This window comes from Aedes aegypti, chromosome 3, assembly GCF_002204515.2.
Source record: "Aedes aegypti strain LVP_AGWG chromosome 3, AaegL5.0 Primary Assembly, whole genome shotgun sequence".
In the NCBI taxonomy this organism is placed as follows: domain Eukaryota; kingdom Metazoa; phylum Arthropoda; class Insecta; order Diptera; family Culicidae; genus Aedes; species Aedes aegypti.
The window spans coordinates 377,295,460-377,314,880 of NC_035109.1; the positions used below are offsets into that span (position 1 = coordinate 377,295,460).

Consider the following 19,421-nt stretch of genomic DNA (forward strand, 5'->3'; position numbering starts at 1 on the left):
ATTGAATTCAAGCCTCTAGATGAAATTTTCTTTAAGCTTTTCCAAATATTCTTTGGAAAGCTTTCAAGTTTGGAATCTTCTGAGAGAAGCTTTTCAAGCTTCTGAGAAAAGCTTCCCAAGCTTCTAAGAAAAGTTTTCCATGCTTCAGAGAGTAGCTTCCCAAGCCTCTGGGAGAAGCTGGCAAAGCTTCAGGGAGAAGCTGGCAATGCTTCAGGGAGAAGCTAACCAAGATTCTTGGAGAAGCTTCCCAAGCTTCTGGGATAAACTTCTCCTTCTTCTGAGAAATGTTTCCAAGCTTCTGGGAGAAGCTTCTTTAGCTTCTGGGAGAAGCATCTCAAGCTTTTGAGAGAAGCTTCTCAAGCTTCTGAGAGAAGCTACCCAAGCTTCTGGGAGAAGCTTCTAGTACTTCTGGAAGAAGTTTCCAGAGCTTCTTGGAGAAGCTTCCCTAGCTTCTTGGAGAAGCTTCCCTAGCTTCTTGGTGAAGCTTCCCAAGCTTCCTGGAGAAGCTTCCCAAGCTTCTTGGAAAAAAATCACAAGCTTCTGGAAGAAGGTTCCCAAACTCTGGAAGAAGCTTCCCAAGCTTCTGGTAGAAGCTTCCCATGATTCTGCAGAGAAGCTTCTCAAGCTCCGGGGAGAAGCTTCCCAAGCCTTTGGGAGAAGCTTTCCAAGCATCTGGGAGAAGCTTTCCAATATTCTGAGAGCAGCTTTCCAAGCTTCAGCGAGAAGCTTCCCAAGCTTCTGCGAGAAGCTTCCCAAGCTTCTGGGAGAAGCTTTCCAAGCCTTTGGGAGAAGCTTTCCAAGCTTCTGGGATGAGCTTCTGGGAGAAAATTCCCAAGCTTCTAGGAGAAGCTTCTCTAGCTTCTGGAGAGAAGCTTCCCAAGCTCCAGAAAGAAGCATCCCAAGCTTTTGGGAGAAGCTTCCAGTGCTTCTGGAAGAAATTTCCAGAGTTTTTTGGGAGAAGCTTGCCAAGCTTCTGGAAGAATCTAGCCAAGTTTCTGAGAGAAGCTTCCCAAATTTCTGGGATAAACTTTTTAGGCTTCTCGGAGAAACTTTCCAGGCTTTTGGGAGAAGCTTCCCAACCTTCTGGGAAAAGCTTCCCAAGCTCCTGCGAGAACCTTCCAAAGGCTCTGGGAGATTCTTCCCAAGCTTCTGGTAGAAGCTACCCAAACTTTTGGAAAAAGCTTCCCAAGCTCCAGGGAGAAGCATCCCAAGCTTCTGGGAGAAGCTTCCAGTGCTTCTGGAAGAAATTTCCAGAGCTTCTTGGAGAAGCTTCACAAACTTCTTGGAGAAGTTTCCCAAACTTCTTGGACAAGCTTCCCAAGCTTTTGGGAGAAGCTTCCCAAGCTTCTGGGAGAATCTAGCCAAGTTTCTGAGAGAAGCTTCCCAAACTTCTTGGAGAAATTTCCCAAGCCTCTGGGAAAAGTTTCCCTAGCTTCTAGAAGAAGTTTCCCAAGCTCCTGGGAGAAGCTTCCCAAGCTCCTGGGAGAAGCTTCCCAAGCTTCTGGGAGAAGCTTCCCAAACTTCTGGGAGAAGCTTCCCAAGCTTTTGGGAGAAGCTTTCGTAGCTTCTATGAGAAGCTTCCCAAGCATCAGGGAGAAGCTTCCCAAGCTTCTGGGAGGAGCTTTCCAAGCTCATGGGAGAAGCTTCTCAAGCTTCTGGGAGAAGCTTCTCAAGCTTCTGGGAGAAGCTTTCCTAGCTTCTGGGAGAAGCTTTCCTAGCTTCTAGGAGAAGCTTCCCAAGCTTCTGGGAGAAGCTTCTCAAGCTTCTGGGAGAAGCTTCTCAAGCTTCTGGGAGAAGCTTCTCAAGCTTCTGGGAGAAGCTTCTCAAGCTTCTGGGAGAAGCTTCTCAAGCTTCTGGGAGAAGCTTCTCAAGCTTCTGGGAGAAGCTTCTCAAGCTTCTGGGAGAAGATTCTCAAGCTTCAGCGAGAAGCTTCCCAAGCTTCTGGGAGAAGCTTCCCAAGCTTCTGGGAGATGCTTTAAAAGCTTCTGATAGAAGCTTCCCAAGCTTCTGGGAGAATCTTCCCAAGCTTCTGGAAGAAGCTTCCCAAGCTTCTGCGATAAGCTTCCCAAGCTTCTGGGAGAAGCTTACCATGATTCTGGAAAGAGGCTTCCCAAGCTCTGGGGAGTAGCTTCCCAAGCTTCTGGGAGAAGCCACCCGGAGAAGCCCCACTAAGAGAAATTTCCGAAATTGTTGAGAGAAGCTTCCCAAGCAATCTGTGGAAAGCTTCTCACGGTTTTGCTACTTGTAACATCTTTTTTTCTGGCGGTGCGGTGGTAAGAAATGTGCTAATTTTCGGATTTCCATAAAAAGTAGGCTAAAATTGTATGGATGGGTCGAAAATTGGGGCTTTTCCTCTATCGGTATTATTTTTTAATTTGGTGAAGGTATAAACAGAGTTTTTCCAATTTGGGCTACTGAACAGCTTTGCCGAAGACGACATCTGGTCAGCATACTGAGATATCTGCAAAACAAAAGTTTCTTGCTCACTAGCGCCGCCTGATGGCAAGATTTTGAATCAACTGACTCTTAAAATGGCAGCCCTTGAGCTACTGAACAACTTTGTCGAAGAAGCCATATTTCTAAATGATCAGGATCGTGAGATACTGACAAAACAGCAGTTTTGTGCTCATGAGCGCTGACTTGTACCCCTACTCGCGTTTTCGAAGGCACAAAACTGAAGAAATAGGATGAAAACGCTTTTGATTTATTTATTTTTAGTTTTCTGGTAGTTCACAAAACCAAAATAAGAAATGCAGTGTTGTTCGATGTTTCCTTCGCGAGATATGAACCTTGGAAGTTTTAGTGCAATCTTGAGAATTTGATTCCAAATTGTTTCATCTTAACGTACTAAAACGAGGGCCCAACGTTTCGACAATGATATCAATAACCTGTAACAACTGTTTCCATATAATTTCTTCATTATTTCAAACTTGGCTTTGTAAGTTCAATTTGTTATGTCAGTGTAGTTTTTTTTTTTCATATTTTTTTAAATATTTCTGTCACGTTAATTCAAAGCAAAAAATCGCAAATCGCAAAGAAACTGAGGTTTGATTGAAATAAAACCATTTTCAAATATAATTTACCGTTTTTCATTCTTTTTGTTTCTGTGTCTTTAAATTTCCAGTGAAACTCGGAAACGCCTTTAAATGGAGTGTTCTTGTGAGCGTTTCACATTGATTCAAGTTCTTTCTTTGCCAGTCATTGTATGGCTTTGCATGTTATGTGGCAAAGACACTTTAATAGTCTATGCTTATTAAGTCGAGACAGCTTTGATTACAAGTAAATCGTCGTCTGACTGACAAACAGATAGATTAGCATTCCAAAGCTTTGTACATTGGGCTGTTTGAAGAACCTATGACGACAGTTACGGAAACAGCTACACGCTATATATATTTTTTTCACTAAATCTTATCTTGTACATTTCCGAAATTGTTTGGTATGAAATCAAGTTACTTGGTAGCTAACTGTGTTGATGCACACGCATACTTAAGTACAATAAAATGCTGGATCTGCAAAACGCAATTGCATGTGAGCATTACACAAATTCAATGATTCAGGAGGCCACGATAAAAAAAGAAGCAAATATTGTTCGATTGACTTTAAATTCTTAGATGTCACAAACTTTGTCAAAGATAGTTTTATATGTTAAATCTGTGAAAATGCTAAGCTGAAAAACAGAAACTGTAAATGTGGGGTTGTAATATTAGAAAGAATAATAATAATTAAAGGATTTAAAATTCAACGTTACATATTATGGGATTCCCACAATTTCGAAACATTATCTGGGCCCATAACTTATCAGTGACTATAGACAAATTCAGTCGATTTGAAAGGTTTATTATGGTTTGAATGATTTTTAAACGATGTTATAAATAAAATACAAAAAAAACACTTCGATGGTGAGTGAAGAGTTAAAAATAAACAATATTTCAAACAATATTAATTTAAAACGCAAATTTTTCGTTTTTACCTTGTTCCAGCACATTTGCGTGGTATCGAAATACGAGCCCCCACGGTGTCTCTGGTAGAACAACATTAATATAAAAAAATCAGTATCGCTGAAACACCCACCAAATGAAAGCTTAGGCTTGGAAATGTTCTATCGGGGGGTCCTGAACATTTTATTTTATTTTAGTAAGAGATACGTACCATAGGTGATCTTCTTTCACCAATAGTATGATACAATGAATCGCTTGTACCATATGATGACAACTCAATCGAACCGTAGAAGGCCATGACAAATATTTCTGGACAAACATTTGAAAAGGGCTGGAGAGGTCTTGAGTCTTTTTTCAGAAACGTTGCTGTTGATCCCTTTTTAGCTCGCCCATGCAAACTAACACCACTATCAGAAAGATTAGTGTTAGTTCTTCCTGATACTAGTATTGGTGGACGTGATCGAGTTGAATTGGGCTCAACAGCATCTTACAAAGCCATTGTTCACCAATGCCGATGTGCCATTTTTAAATGTTTGTCCAGATTTCTATAAACAAGCTTGTTTTTGTGGCAGTGTTGCTGTTCAGTTGCTTATCAATTTAGTAAATAGTAAAATTGTATATTTTTATTCAAAATTGATTTATTTATACAAAACTAAAATTATTGTAAATAGTATTTAAAATTTTAAATAAAAAAAATGTTTAGAGATTTAAAAGATTTTCAATAAATAACCCTTATTTAGATTCAGTTGTATGCTACCGTCTTAAAATTCAAATATATTTTCATAAGATATGCTTTTTACGATTAGTAATAAACAAAGCGTTTGAGAAAACATTTACTCATGGATCATTACATTACAAATGGTTTCACAGATTGCACAAACAACTAAAATGGCATCAATAGTAGGGAAATCGGCGCTGCATTGCTTAAGTTGTCGCGTTCTAAGGTTGTATAGCGAAAAATTGGTGATTGTGTCGCGTGATAGGTTTATAAATTCATTGTTTTGGGTCAACATTTTGGTTTGCTGATTAGAGGTATGCCTGTTACAATAAATATACCCCGTATATATATATATATATATATATATATATATATATATATATATATATATATATATATATATACAGGGTGTCCGCAAATTATCCGTACAAACTTTGAACACATGGCTCTATACAACCAAGCATAATAAATTCAATATTCTTGCATGGTTTTAAACATTGGCTTATTATATTCTTAAGAAGTACGTTTGACACATTTCCAATTTCAAATAATTGCACAATCAACCCAAATGTATTGAGGTGTCCTAAAGGGAGCTGTTTTCCGAGCTTTATGACGGAAGAGAAATGTCCATGCAACTCACTGGATTTGAACCGTAAAATTTTCTATTTCCAGTCTAACTCGAAGCCACTTACCTCTAGATTACTTCAAATAATAATAGGACATTTGGATTCATCTCTTTGCGGTTTTAGGGATAGCACATCTCCAGTATGACTAGCGGCCCTCAGGCAAAACGTCTCCGAAAAATTGAAATTTGCCTATATCAGTATCAAGCAATTATTTCGAAATTTTTTAAAGTTGTATTTTGTTTTCTATTGAGAGTTCGACTGTATTTTCAATGATTGATGAAATATCGGCAACGCAGTGTTTTTTGTTAAAAACGAGTTTTATTATTTAACCCGACGTTTCGACGCTGGTATGGCGCCACGTTTGCCTGAGGGCCGCTAGTCATACTGGAGATGTGTTATCCCTAAAACCGCAAAGAGATGAATCCAAATGTCCTATTATTATTTGAAGTAATCTACAGGTAAGTGGCTTCGAGTTAGACTGGAAATAGAAAATTTTACGGTTCAAATCCAGTGAGTTGCATGGACATTTCTCTTCCGTCATAAAGCTCGGAAACAGCTCCCTTTAAGACACCTCAATACATTTGGGTTGATTGTGCAATTATTTGAAATTGGAAATGTGTCAAACTTACTTCTTAAGAATATAACAAGCCAATGTTTAAAACCATGCAAGAATATTGAATTTATTATGCTTGGTTGTATAGAGCCATGTCTTCAAAGTTTGTACGGATAATTTGCGGACACCCTGTATATATATATATCAGCAATAGTGCACAGAAAAAAATATTTAATTTTCAATGTGATGTAAACTGAAGTCTACTGTACAAATAAATCAGATTCGTGTGTTTTTACAGCATTATGTAAATATAAATGAATATACATTCAATTTTTAACTATAAATTGTTGAATATTACATGATCGTGTAAATTTAAAGTGAATTCGATTGAAAAATAATTGATTGGTCGTTGAAATTTAGGTTTATTTTGATGCTCCAAATATGTGCATGAAAATAAACTTAAATTTACAACATATTTTTAGCTGTGTGGTTGATATTATTGAACAGCACATTTTTCACCACATCAGGATTAAAGTCTGGTATTTTCCTACAAAAACATATCGAGCTTGCACGTTTATTCGTTCAGTAACCAATTCAAACTTTTGAATATAGCACTGTATAAATATAAATACAATTTAAAATCTACCACTCGAAGCATGTAATGATGTGAGAACAACAATCTCACCAAAACTAAAGGCAAAACGGTAGATTGATGGTAGACACAGTAGTGTAAAAAGTAAGTGCCAATTGAATTTGTTGGTTGTCAAATCTACACGGTTTACCACCCAATGTACAACATAAAAAAAAACATTTGTTCGCTGATGACTTGTTTTTGATTAAAAAAAATGTGATTTGAGCACCAGATGAACGTTGCAGTTGAGCAGCTGTCTAAGGGGTTTGGATGTTGCAATCGCCCCAAACATCGCCTTCAAAATCAGTAGACTTAACCAATCAGTTCAGGGGTTTTTAGAGGTAACACATCTGCACTTTGATTTGAACGATAATGCAGAAACTGAATTTAAACCTGTAATATACTGTAATAACGTTCAGGGGTTAGTTGATTATGTGACGTCCAAACAGGGGGGTGGGCCTGGGCAGTTCAGTCTGCAAGCGTTGTAAGGATACTGGCGTAAAAATACTGTTGCTGCTTGCTGTTGCTTCTGGCGTTTCAGATAAATATGTCAATATTGAGAAAATTTGGAAGACACTGTTGCTTTTGAATAATTTTGGGTGCTTCATTTCTGGAGATTTTAAAATCGTCAATCTGTTTTGCGTAATAATGGGAGATAGTTCAACATTTCCTTGCCCTTACTGTACCACACAAAAAAAAGATCTATCCAATGTAGCTGCTCATCCACGAATACTTGATTACCTACGCGTCGGCGAAATGGAAAAGTCTCGGCTCAGACCATAAACTGGAGGAGCAGTTCTGCAATTGTATTTACTATCCACTGCTCGATAGATCACCCGACAAACAAATTGCCCGCCACGTTCCTGGCATATTTCACTAGGTGTTGTCAATCCAATTGACAAAAAAGTATAATACATTGATCCAAATAATGTCGAGGAATGGGTAAGCATCAGCAGTTTTATTATGTGATTCATAAAGATGACTTTAAAATTAATTCTTTTATTACAGGTGAGGATCATCAGTTGCCTAAGCCACAGCAAATGTGGATTCACCAGCTGAAACTGTCAGAAGCTTTTGAAAAATCGTCATGTTTTGGAAGTAAAATGGGATCCAAGTTTGCTTGCAATTGAAATTTATCGTACTATTCTGTAAATTATCAATTGTCAATGAAAAAATGTATTTCAGGCGCTTGATCATTATGATCAGGTGCATAAAAGTTGTTTTCAAAGGAGTCTGGATGATGATTTTGCTGAAAAGGTTGAGAACTTTTCAAAAACGTGGATTGCTCCCAATAGCTGGAAGTTCCACATTGGCGCTATCATATCCCGGAGTTTTGTAAAATCACAGGAAGTGGTTTGAGCAAATATGGAAAACAAGCCAGTGAAACCGTGCATTTCAATCTTCAAGTTGCATGGAATCATGTTAAGGTTCCGGAGAACTCCGAAGCATGTGATCGACAGCATCTTTGAACTGTAGTAATGTACAATAGTGAGCATTTTTAGGCCGTATTAACCGTATTTACTGTATCGATATGTCGTGTTAATAATTGGTTTAAATAGAATGGTATAATGGTAAATCATTTTTAATAATTGGATAACTATTCGTAGTAAATTTTCTCATGGCTACCTAGATAAGCATGCAAGAAAATGACTATGTGAACCATAATTTAGAAATCAGTACTGAAAAAACGGCATTGTACTGTTTTGAAAAAAATGTTCAGGACCCCCCGATAGAACATTTCCAAACAGGTCTCAAATGAAAGGGAAAAGCCTAAGCTTTCATTTTGTGGATGTTTTAGCGATACTGATTTTTTTTATATTAATGTTGTTCAACCAGAGACACCGTGCCCCACTTGCCCCGTGGAGTAGGGATTCAAGCCTTAATACACATTCCATCCAAACCAAGTCGTATCTAGAACTTCGTTAGATCTAACCAGTTTGGCAGGAATATTTCATCACTCCTCCGGCACTGTTTCCAAAATTCGAAGTAAACACTTTCAATGTCACCAGCAGTTTTAATCACAGAAAGCTGATTGGACTTCGGAACGTTCCATTTCTAGAACACTTGAGGGCTGATATTGGGATAGTCGCCCTTTAGGGTAATGATTTAGAATTTCTTGAAATGCTTTGTATTGTTTTGGTTATAGGAGGCGACATGTAACTGGTAATTTTGATCTATATTTAGACCAAAGAAATGAATGATAATTGTTACATTGACCTCAATAAACGTCAATTAACAGACAAATCAGTACCATTTACATACCTTTAGGTTTTTGTTCGTTGATCAATCGGCAGCAAAGAAAAATGATCCAGCGATACGTCAGCCCGACTGACTTGGAGCAGTTTTTGTTGAAGATGAAAATGAAATCGATCCAGTAGAGTTCCAAAGTACACATTCAAAACGAGACCGGCAGTCACTCGCGGGGTTGGTGTCAAGGGTCAACGCGAATCAAGCCAGTACCAGTTATTAATAGCGTGTGGGAAGCCGAACAATACAGTTTATATATAAAAAAACAACACAAAGTATGTACACTCGGTAGAAAGGGTGCCGGTTTGTGGTCTCTCTCTTCCAGTATGCTGCTGCAATCGTCGTAGTCGTCTAGCAAGAGTCTTCGTGATAAGCGCCAACGCCTCTTCTCAGACAGCAGGCCATGAATATGATGTATTAATAACAACTATTTCAGCGCTCACAGAGTAGGCTTGGAAGTTTTGTAAACAGTTATTACAACGACCACTTGTTTTTTGTGTTTCCCGTTTGCTTTTTGTTTCTAGATTTAGTTACAACCAAACCAGAATCACCGTTTGGCTTGAGAAAGAACAACTATCACACTGCGTTTGCTTCGTTGTTGCTAGGCGGTTTCTACTCTCGGTTCTATACACTCAATCATACAACTTGTGATCGTATACGCGTGGCTTGCTTGGATTGAAATCACTTAAAACATATTTTTCTTCTACTTGTTCTTCGGTAGTTTCTTGCGATGCAGTTTACACGATTCGTCCCTCCTTGCGGCAGTCACCGACGCTCAAAGGACACTGACTTGTTTTATTTTTTGTTTTCAGTAGCATTTATGTACGTGCCGCTATTTGTCTGGATCTCAGCGCATCGACGATAACGTTGGGATCTCTCGGTTCGGCTGTCCTTGGTCGGTTGCTTTTCAGACGCAACTGCTGTCCGAGGATAGCCTTGGAAGACCCTTATTGGAAACTTCGAAAAACAAAAAACAACACAGTCCAGTAGTTTCTCCTTCTTGCGGGGCTCTCCCCTTGGGAATCGCTTCGACACACTTGGGCCTCTCTCTCTGTGATGGGCTTGTGTCTGGTACTTCACTACGGAACCACGAACTTCCTACTAGTTCTCCTCCTTAAAACACTAACGAGTCAACTTCAAATGGCTATTGCTACCTCGTCGACATCACAAGTGCAACTGGTCGTGCGGCTGGAAAGCGTAGCGCTTTTAAAATAAATCATTTATACCCGCCTCGCTGCTCGCCACACCGCCCAAAAGATCGTTCTGCGGTGCGTCCAAGAGCCTGTACAAGAGACCCAAGCCCAGGGCCCCTTTGACGAACGACGAGCCAAGAGCACTTCTAGCTCTTTTGCTCGATCGAATCCTGCGGTCGCTCGCTGTCTCTTTCTGACGGCACTGCAGCAATAAAGCTTGCCGTTCGACGATCACGCTGCTTCTTCAGTGGTTGTGTGCTGCTGTGATGAACGGAGTGTGAAGAGGATCGGACAACACTGATAAAACGTGAGCCAGTTCACGTTCAGGGCGTTTGGCCGCGTCTCATGCTTTAAGTTTGATGAATTATGTTTGTAGTTAAAAACTATTACACAAAAATTACATGTTATGAGAATAAATGTATTGAAAATCTGTACTAATTTGCATTCTACAGTACCAATGTTTAACACATAACGTGCTATATTTAACTAATATTCATGTAATATAATGCATCTCTGAAAATCGATTTCCAATGCATTGAAAAAAAAAAAATCATAATCGTTTTACAAGTTTTCAAAACCGTTTGTTTCCAATATTCAAGAAAATCAATCATTGCATTACACTTACTATCTGGAATGTGATGATAGATTTTTATAAGGATTGTTACAGTAACGCTACATTTAACAAATGTTCATATATTATCACGCATATCCTAAATTTTATTTAACCTTTCCCAAGCCTTTAGAAAAAGTTATACCCTCCTAAAAATCCATCTCTGAACTGATTTACATTCTTTTTGTTTTAAATGAAACGTAAGAAACATTAGTAAAGTAAATAACTACTTGGGCAATTCCATGATTCACTCTGACATGCATTTATCGGTTGAATTTTCTAAAATTTTGCAATAAGGAGCACTCCAATACGAAGCATATTTTGTCCAGTTATGTATTCAGTAATTTTTTATTCCGATCTACAACAAATTAAAGAGGATTGGATTTGGTCACTCCAAAATATTTCGAAGCATGTTATTTGGATAGGGCGTGGTGTAGCCATATCCATAACTTCATACAGTATCATAATTCGGCACAACATTTATGATTTTTCGTCAAGATTAAAATAGAAGTCATAAAATTTTTCCGGATAACCCAGAACCGGTTCCGATCCTTAAAATGTCTATAATAATCAACGGTTCTGATCGATTTGATAGTATAACACAAATCTATTATACGACGGATCGAGATTTAAATGTTTTTTTTTTTTTATCGCAGGAAAGGATGCTTTTGAAAGGTTGCGCTATTTATACCCTTTGAAGAGTATGGTGGGTACTCTCCACAGGCACGCCCCTTTATCAGTCAAAATGGAATCCCTTGATAAAGTCAAGAAATAACACTGATATTGTTTATGCATCAGAATCCTAGTCCTCATTTCTTCAAACAAGAGAACAAAAAAAAAAAGATTTGAAAACAAATTGTCGAATCCGACTCCATTTTTTCTCTTGTCTCAAGATCATTCTTGGCCAACTGGGAAAACCGAGAATTGTCACTTAACAAGGTTTAAAATGGAATGCGAAATTTAAAAGGATTTTAGATTTTTCTGTAGTTTTAGAAAGAAATTTTTATTGAGTACTACTGGAAAATATTATTAAAATTCAATAAGGGGATGGTTCATTGTGGGTAGGTGGGTAGGCCTTGAAAATAGCAAATTTTTGAAGCTTTGGGCGCTAATATCTCAGAAGCAGTTTGTTGTCACGTCGAAGTAGGAATAGGGATTCACGGAACTTTTAGCAGTCCAAAGGTTTTTATTTAATGGCGCTTTAAAGCTTAAATACATAAACTATTAGTCATTTAACTACCAAGTATATGTTTAATCCTTACAATTCCGGTGTCCTTTCCAGTTAACCCTACTTCTGGTCGACAAATATACTAATCTAATAATGACGAATGTCGTTCCTCAGTTCATCCTATAATTTCAGGTTCACAATAATAAATTTTGCATAACGAATTCATAAACTATTGTACTTACGATAGAAAATCCCAAATTTAATATATTTAATGTAATTCAACTGTAAGAACTGAAAATCTGTCAACAAAATACTGCGAGAACTCTAGCACACGTAGCTTTTGCTTCTACCTATCCTGCTGACGCACTCGCTCACGATGACTCGTATTATTCGGTAACCTTCTCGCTACCGAGTGACCGTTCCTGCATACAGCAGTTTTCAACAGGGTCAGCTGTGTACGCTACGCTTCTGCCAATATTCCCCGCCTCGTAAAGCTGCTCTGGTTCTTCAGCTTTACTCTTAGGAAGAATATCCATGACAGCAAGCTTGGCGACGGGTCTGCGCAATGTTCCAGAACTAGTCCGGACTATCGCTTGCCTAATACGTCCATCTTTTCCCGGGAAAACGGTTGTAACCACACCTCGAGTCCAGCGGTTCCTTACACTTCCGTCCACGATGAAGACAACATCACCTACTGCTATAGCTTTAGCTTCTGAAACCCACTTGGTCCGCCTCGTAATGGCTGGTAGATACTCACGGATCCATCTACACCAGAACTGATCCAGAATGTGCTGACAAAGTTTCCAGTCACTTCGTTGAATTGTCCTTATCTTATTGGACTTACACGACCACTTGCCGTGCGGCACTAAGCAAATTTTACACAGTAGATGAGTACTGACCAATTTCCAGCGATCCCCCACAGCTAATGTTTTAAATCTAGGACAGTCCCTGATTCTATGCTCTGACAAACATAGCACGGTCTTGCCTTATCGTCTACTAGCTTACCTTCGACAATCCCTGACTTACGAACATCTGGTGCGGAATGCGTGTTCATGAAAACCTTCTCCTTGGGACGCTGTCTATCGCTTCGGTTGGCTCGGTGGACGTCCTGGTCGTTGAACTGCGTAACATCGCTGGCTGCTGAGGTTATCGCCATCATGTATTCGCTGAAGGTTCCAAGATCTACGAATCCAGCACGCTGCTTGTAGAGTGCCCAGTCTAAACGGATATTGGCCGGCAACTTCTCCACTAGCTCGTTCAGCAGCGACGGGTTCATCAGATGGGCCTGCTGGTTCGCTCCTTTCAGGTGTCCTACTAGATTTTGCACGGTGATGCCGTAGTTGACCAATGTTTCCAACCGTTCTGCCTTCGGTGCCGGAACATTTCGCACCTTGTTCAACATGGTCTGCAGCAGTCGGTCGGGGCCTCCAAACAGCGTCTCTAGTGTCACCATCACTTGATTGACTGACGTAGGCAATAGTAAATTGCTTCGAACAGCCTCCAGCGCGCTGCCTTTGAGGCACCTCTGCAGCCTCGTGAGGTTTTCTGCATCTGAATAGCCACACATTTCCGTTGAGTTTCGGTAGCTACTCACGAAAAGCGGCCAATCCTCGGGGTTTCCCGAGAACACCGGTAGCTCCTTCGGAACTACTTGCCTTGCTGCCAGCTGTTGCTGAAATTGGCCCCATGCTGCTTGGGACTGATCGGGTTGAAACGATAGCGATCCCCTTAGTGGATTCGGGTTTACAATGGGACCATGAAATCCAGGAGGCGTCGAGGGGGTGGCACCACCGGCACACCTTCAGCGTGTTATGAGACAGGTTGCTGCCATGGTGGAAATGACGTCGAGGTGGGCTGTCGTGTTTGCTGGCCCAGCGGAAGTAATACTGATTGCTGACTCGGGGGCACTAATGGCGGTTTCGAGGAAAATAGCCATGGCTCCGATTGCTGATTCGATGGCCATGCTGCAGATCGTGGAACTTGCTGCTGCACCGACTGTAAAACTGGTTGGTGGATTTGGTGGGGCAGCAGTGGTCCTGATTTCCAAGCGTGCTGCTTCGGAACCGGCGGATCTTCTTGGTTCGATGGTCGTTCGGGTGCTTGTTGCATCTGCAAAAACGATTCTGGTGGTCCCAAACGATTTGGCTGATTGGGCGTCGATGTGATGGCTCCTTGTTTCAGTACTTCCGTCGCTTTCGATTTGCCGACATTTTCACCCAACGACGTAAGTGGGGTTTCAAGGCGCTTCGCTCCTTCTTCCACCCTATTGGCTGGTTTCGCTGGGGGGTCCCTGAAGCCCGCTTTTTCACGAACCGGATAAGGTTGACCTTCGCCGTCAACTAACATGCCAGCGTGATCCTTTATCCACCGGTTGACTTTATCCTTACTACTCACTAGACTTTTCTGGCTCGCAATACTTTCGTCGTCATCTTCGTTCGCTTCAGACATCAGCAGGGCGTATTTTTCGTCTCGGAACCGCATTTCCATGGCTACTTTCTCCTGCAAAGCTTTTTCCTGGCGTTCCTTTTCTAGCTGTTGTCGCTCCAACATCAGCTTTTCTTCGGCCTTACGCTCTTCCTCAATCTTCATCAGTTGAAGTTGAATCCTCATCGACCGACTGCTCCGGCTGGATTTGCCGGATTTTCCGGATTTCGACACGTCGTCCACGTTAATGGCAGAGGCAGTCGTCCACCGAAGCGCATGAGAAATGGTACCGATCCTTACAGGCATCACAGGCTATCAAATTCTCCTCCCGGTCCGGCATATTGCATGCAGTGCAATCCTGCAAATCCGAGCTCGTTGCCATCGTCAAACAGCCTCTCCTACACTGAGCCAGAAATTGCGTACGAATTTCATAAGAGAACGCTTGTGAATTGATTTCTTGACTGGTTTTCTCTTTTTCATAAGATTCTTATGAAACACAAAACGTCCGATATTCACAAGAAATTCTTGTCGTTATCATTAGAGAACTTATGAATATCTTTATTTTCCTAAATTCAAAGAGCGATTCTCTAAATACATAATGGTCCTAAAGAATTCCATAATTGATATCTATGATCCTTCATAAGAGTATCTTATGATATTATACCTATTTGTATTATGAACGCAATGATCGATGGAAGTTCACAAGTTTTTCTTATGAGTCTCATTAGATGCTTCTTATGTCTTTATTCCAAAAGAATTTCGTATGAAATTCTTACGTGGTTTTTGATAGGAAGTCGTCTGTTTTTCACAAGTGTTACTAATCATTGTCATAGGCGCGCTTATGAATCTCAATCGTGAATATTTTGTTATTAGCATCTCTCCACGTAATCCATAAGATTTTCGTATGAAATTGTTAAGAAAATCGTACTCCATTAGATTGTCTTATGAATGCCAATGATCAATGCGTTTGATAACCAAAAAGAGTTTCTTATGGAATTATATCTGTCTATGTAATGAGTGTTATTTCATAAGTCTGTTGTGGAATGTTATAAGATTCTCGAATGAAGAACAAAATACTTCTTATGTCGTTATTCCATAAGAAATTCTTATGTACCTCATACGTTCCGTTTCCTCAGTGTACGTTAGTTCTGCTGAAAATCCGCCTTCGACCAACGCCTTGGTCGGAATTCTTTAAAGAATGTTGTCACGTCGAAGTAGGAATACGGATTCACGGAACTTTTAGCAGTCCAAAGGTTTTATTTAATGGCGCTTTAAAGCTAAAATACATAAACTATTAGTCATTTAACTACCAAGTATATGTTTAATCCTTACAATTCCGGTGTCCTTTCCAGTTAACCCTACTTCTGGTCGACAAATATACTAATATAATAATGACGAATGTCGTTCCTCAGTTCATCCTATAATTTCAGATTCACAATAATAAATTTTGCATAACGAATTCATAAACTATTGTACTTACGATAGAAAATCCCAAATTTAATATATTTAATGTAATTCAACTGTAAGAACTGAAAACCTGTCAACAAAATACTGCGAGAACTCTAGCACACGTAGCTTTTGCTTCTACCTATCCTGCTGACTCACTCGCTCACGATGACTCGTATCATTCGGTAACCTTCTCCCTACCGAGTGACCGTTCCTGCATACAGCAGTTTTCAACAGGGTCAGCTGTGTACGCTACGCTTCTGCCAATATTATAATATATAAAATTATACTTTCTACAATTTACAGAGAAAGGGCTATTATATTACACATTGGTTAGTTGGGCATTTTATCGCATAATGGCGTTTGCTTCAAAAACAAGGTTTTCTTCTTTCTGAACTTCAAATAATCGAAAATCACCCATCTCACGATGCAGAACAGTTAGACAGTCGGTGTTTTCGGAAAAGTTGTTCGGTAGGTTCCGGATCAGGACTACGTGTTGCACGCTTGGTTAGTTCAGAATTCTATAGCTGTGAGCATACAAATTGAAAATTTAATATTTTTGCCTATGCAGTTTTAATAGAAGTCTGTTGACGCTTAGATGCTACATGTATAAAATGTTAAACATTGTGCCGCTAGGAGGCGCTAGTAAGTATCAAATATTTCAACTAGTATCTCACAATATCAATTTAAATCAATGTTTTCAGCAAAATTGTTCGTTAGATTCAGGACTATGTGGTATTACGTTATTCTGCCAATAGGAGGTGCTAGTGAGCATGTTTTTTTCATATCTGCCGATGCAGATAGAGGGTTGGTGTTTTCGTTTAAGTTGTTACATTCCAAAAATGCCAGCCTTAGTTCCTTAAAATCCTCGAAAAACTACTTCAGGGATCCCTCCAGAAATTCCTACATAGATTCTTATACAAATTTTTTAAAGATTTCTTGCAAATATTTTTCAAGAAATTCTAACAGAAATTTGACTAGTAATTCCTACTAGAACTCTCTAAAATTTTCTCCCGTGTTATACACTGAAACATCTCTGATGATCTCTAAAGGATTGCGCCCATTTTTAAACAGGAATTTCTAGGTTTTAAATTATACAAACAGAGATTCTTCCAAAGATTAAACCTAAAATTTCTTCAGGGAGGCTAATAAGTTTCTTCCCCAGATTTTCCCAGAAACTCTTTCAGGTGTCCCTACATAGACTTTCTTGCCAGGAATTTTTCCAGTTATTCCTAATAGAACTCCCCAGAATTTTCTCCCGTGATTTCTACTGAATTTCCTTTGGGGGTCATTCAGGGATTTCATTCAGGGATTCTCCCGACAAATCCTAAAGAAATTCATCCAAGAATTTCTCAAAGAATTTTTCCTGTTATACTAAAAAATATTCTTCTTGAGATTATTCCTGATTTTTTTCAGCGCGGCCTATAGGTTCGCTTCTTGAGATTATCCCAGAAGTTTTTCCAGGGATGCCTTTATAGATATTCTTGCCAGGAATTCCACCGAAAATTTATTCTGGTATTCCATCAAAATTCTCCAAGCAATTTTTCAAAGAGTTCTTAATCCCCATTGAAGTTTTTAAGGTTTAATAGGAATTTTACAGGAGTTCCTTTTAGAATTTATTTTGCAATGTCTTCTAGGAAAAGTTCTGAGAATTTGTCCAGGGATTGCTTTAAGGCCTAAGTAAAACTACAGAAAATTGAACCAAAAAATTTGTTCTTTTTTTTCTAAACGATCGACAAATCGAAAAACAGTTGTCGATAACTTTGAAGAAAGATATTTGCTCCAAAGATTTTTTCCAGAAATTTTCCACTGATGCGTCAAAAAATCGTTCCTTATTCCACCTCAAGAATTGCTTTTGAAATCACTCTAGAATGACAGAAGTAATTCCGAGGAATCCATAAGCAGTTTATGTTATGGCTTTCTTGGAAGAGGTGCTGACGAATCGTGGAATAATTGTCGCGTAACTTTTCAAAAGGACCTTTATAACATTGAGAGGCTCTCTTTGTTTACTCTCTCTTCATTCAATAACTGAGCCATATTAACTTTTTTTGTTACGTTTTTTTTGTATTAGGTACTAGCTAAGAACAGTGTCGATCTATAGTGTAAAACTTCCCAAAAGTTTTAGATTTGCATGGTTATGAGCGAAAGAGAGCGAGAGAAGAGAGCATCTCTCTTTGTTACATAAATTATTTTGAAAAATCTGTGAAAAGAACTCTGGGGAAAGCTTTGAGAAAATCCCGTTTGAATTATTGGACTCTTTGGATGATTCTTAGTTAATCTTTTGAGTAATTATTTGAGAATTCCTGGAAAAATATTTGAAGTTTTGGAGATTTTATTTAAGGGATTTTTGAGTCTTCCTGGAGATCTTCTTGAAGGAACTTTTGTAAAAATACGTGAAGAATTGGTGAAAACCCATCAGAGGCACTTCTGGAAATCATTGGAAGAATTCCTCCACAAGGAAAACATGAATCCCTAGAGAATTGTCTGGATGAATTCCTAGAGGAAGTGATATGTAGATGTATGTCTGGAGAAATTCATGCAAACTGAAACTAAGTTTGGTGTTATTGAACTTAATGGAAGAAAATACAGGTTTTTTTTTTAACTGAGTCCATTTCTTTGAAGAAACTTACGAATAATTTGGGTAAAAAAATGATCGATTTCGTTATAATAAACAACGTTTAACCAGTACCAGTTACGTTAGTGAACAAAAAACGCAAAAACTACGAAATCACTCATCTACGTAAATTTTACAAACATTTCATAAAGTTGTAAGTGAATCGTGCGAAGTACAAATATGGTGAATGAAAATGGTGTTATTTGTATATAATCTATCAAACTGAGACTGCACTGCTATTTTTTCAATCGGTCATAGTGTTCGCCCATGTGCTCTTGGAGGTTAGAACTATACTGATATTATCAGACACATTCATCAGCTATAACTTTGCTTAAGACCGTTTTCAAATCGGACGTCTCAAAAATTAGTTATTGACCATTTTTGACCCTTAATGCGTGATGTGTCACTTTTTTGCAGAGAGTGAAATTATCGGTCACGGCGATTATCATCAGCCTATTGCCGATTTTCCGGAGGAAAGAAACGTGCGATAATATCAATCCCGTCTAGCACTGCGAGAGTGTGCTCTCACGAGATCTGCAGCACTGAATTTATATTATCATCAGAAACAAGAAATTAGCTTCCTTCTTTTCTATTTTTGTTTCATGGTTTTGAGTATCCTTCGCCTCTGCATGTAGCTTTTGTATACCGAATTTCTCACCCCATTCGATCAGCTGGCGTGGTCGAGTGGTTACGATGCACGCGCGCGCGCTCTGAAATCGGTTTTGTACGTAGACATGGGTTCGAATTCACCTTGTGATAATTATCGCGATAAGATTAGAGCCGAAGTTGGATCAGTGCATATGATCGGATTTTGGCTTTTCGTCAGTACAATGATCAACAATTATAGCAGTTCACGAAATCTGTTTCTAACAGATAAAGGCTTTAACTAATTGTCGGGTAGCTTGAAAAATGCTTATTTTCGTCTCATTTCCGCGATGTTTAAACCTCTAAAAACGATCCTGAGGAGCGGCGCTACAAAAAAGCAGTGAAATGCTTTTTTGTAGCGCCGCACCTAAAGATCGTTTTCAGAGGTTTAAAATTAGGAAAATTCAGATATCCTTGTTGATATTTAAGGGACCATCAACTCATGAAATAGAAATTCAATGGAAAACTGTTTGAGGATACCATCATAATAACCAAGTTTTTTTTTTAAATTTTAGTGTGGTTCCACGAGTCACTGTCGGTGCTGCTAACATTCAACATTTTTCACGACGTTCTTTTTGCTTCTATTGTCAGCAGCCAATTGATTTTGC

The 19,421-nt window shown here is 39.1% G+C and overlaps 1 protein-coding gene across 1 annotated transcript in view; it reads right to left on the reverse strand.

Annotated features, from left to right (window-relative positions):
- The window catches only part of LOC5567483 (LIRP), a 50,033-nt gene extending 40,121 nt beyond the window's left edge, over nt 1-9,912 (reverse strand). The window contains exon 1 of the mRNA XM_001657435.2: nt 8,729-9,912. The gene's annotated coding sequence lies outside the window, so the exon portion shown is untranslated. The remainder of the gene's footprint in view (nt 1-8,728) is intronic.
- Nucleotides 9,913-19,421: the final 9,509 nt, after the last annotated feature.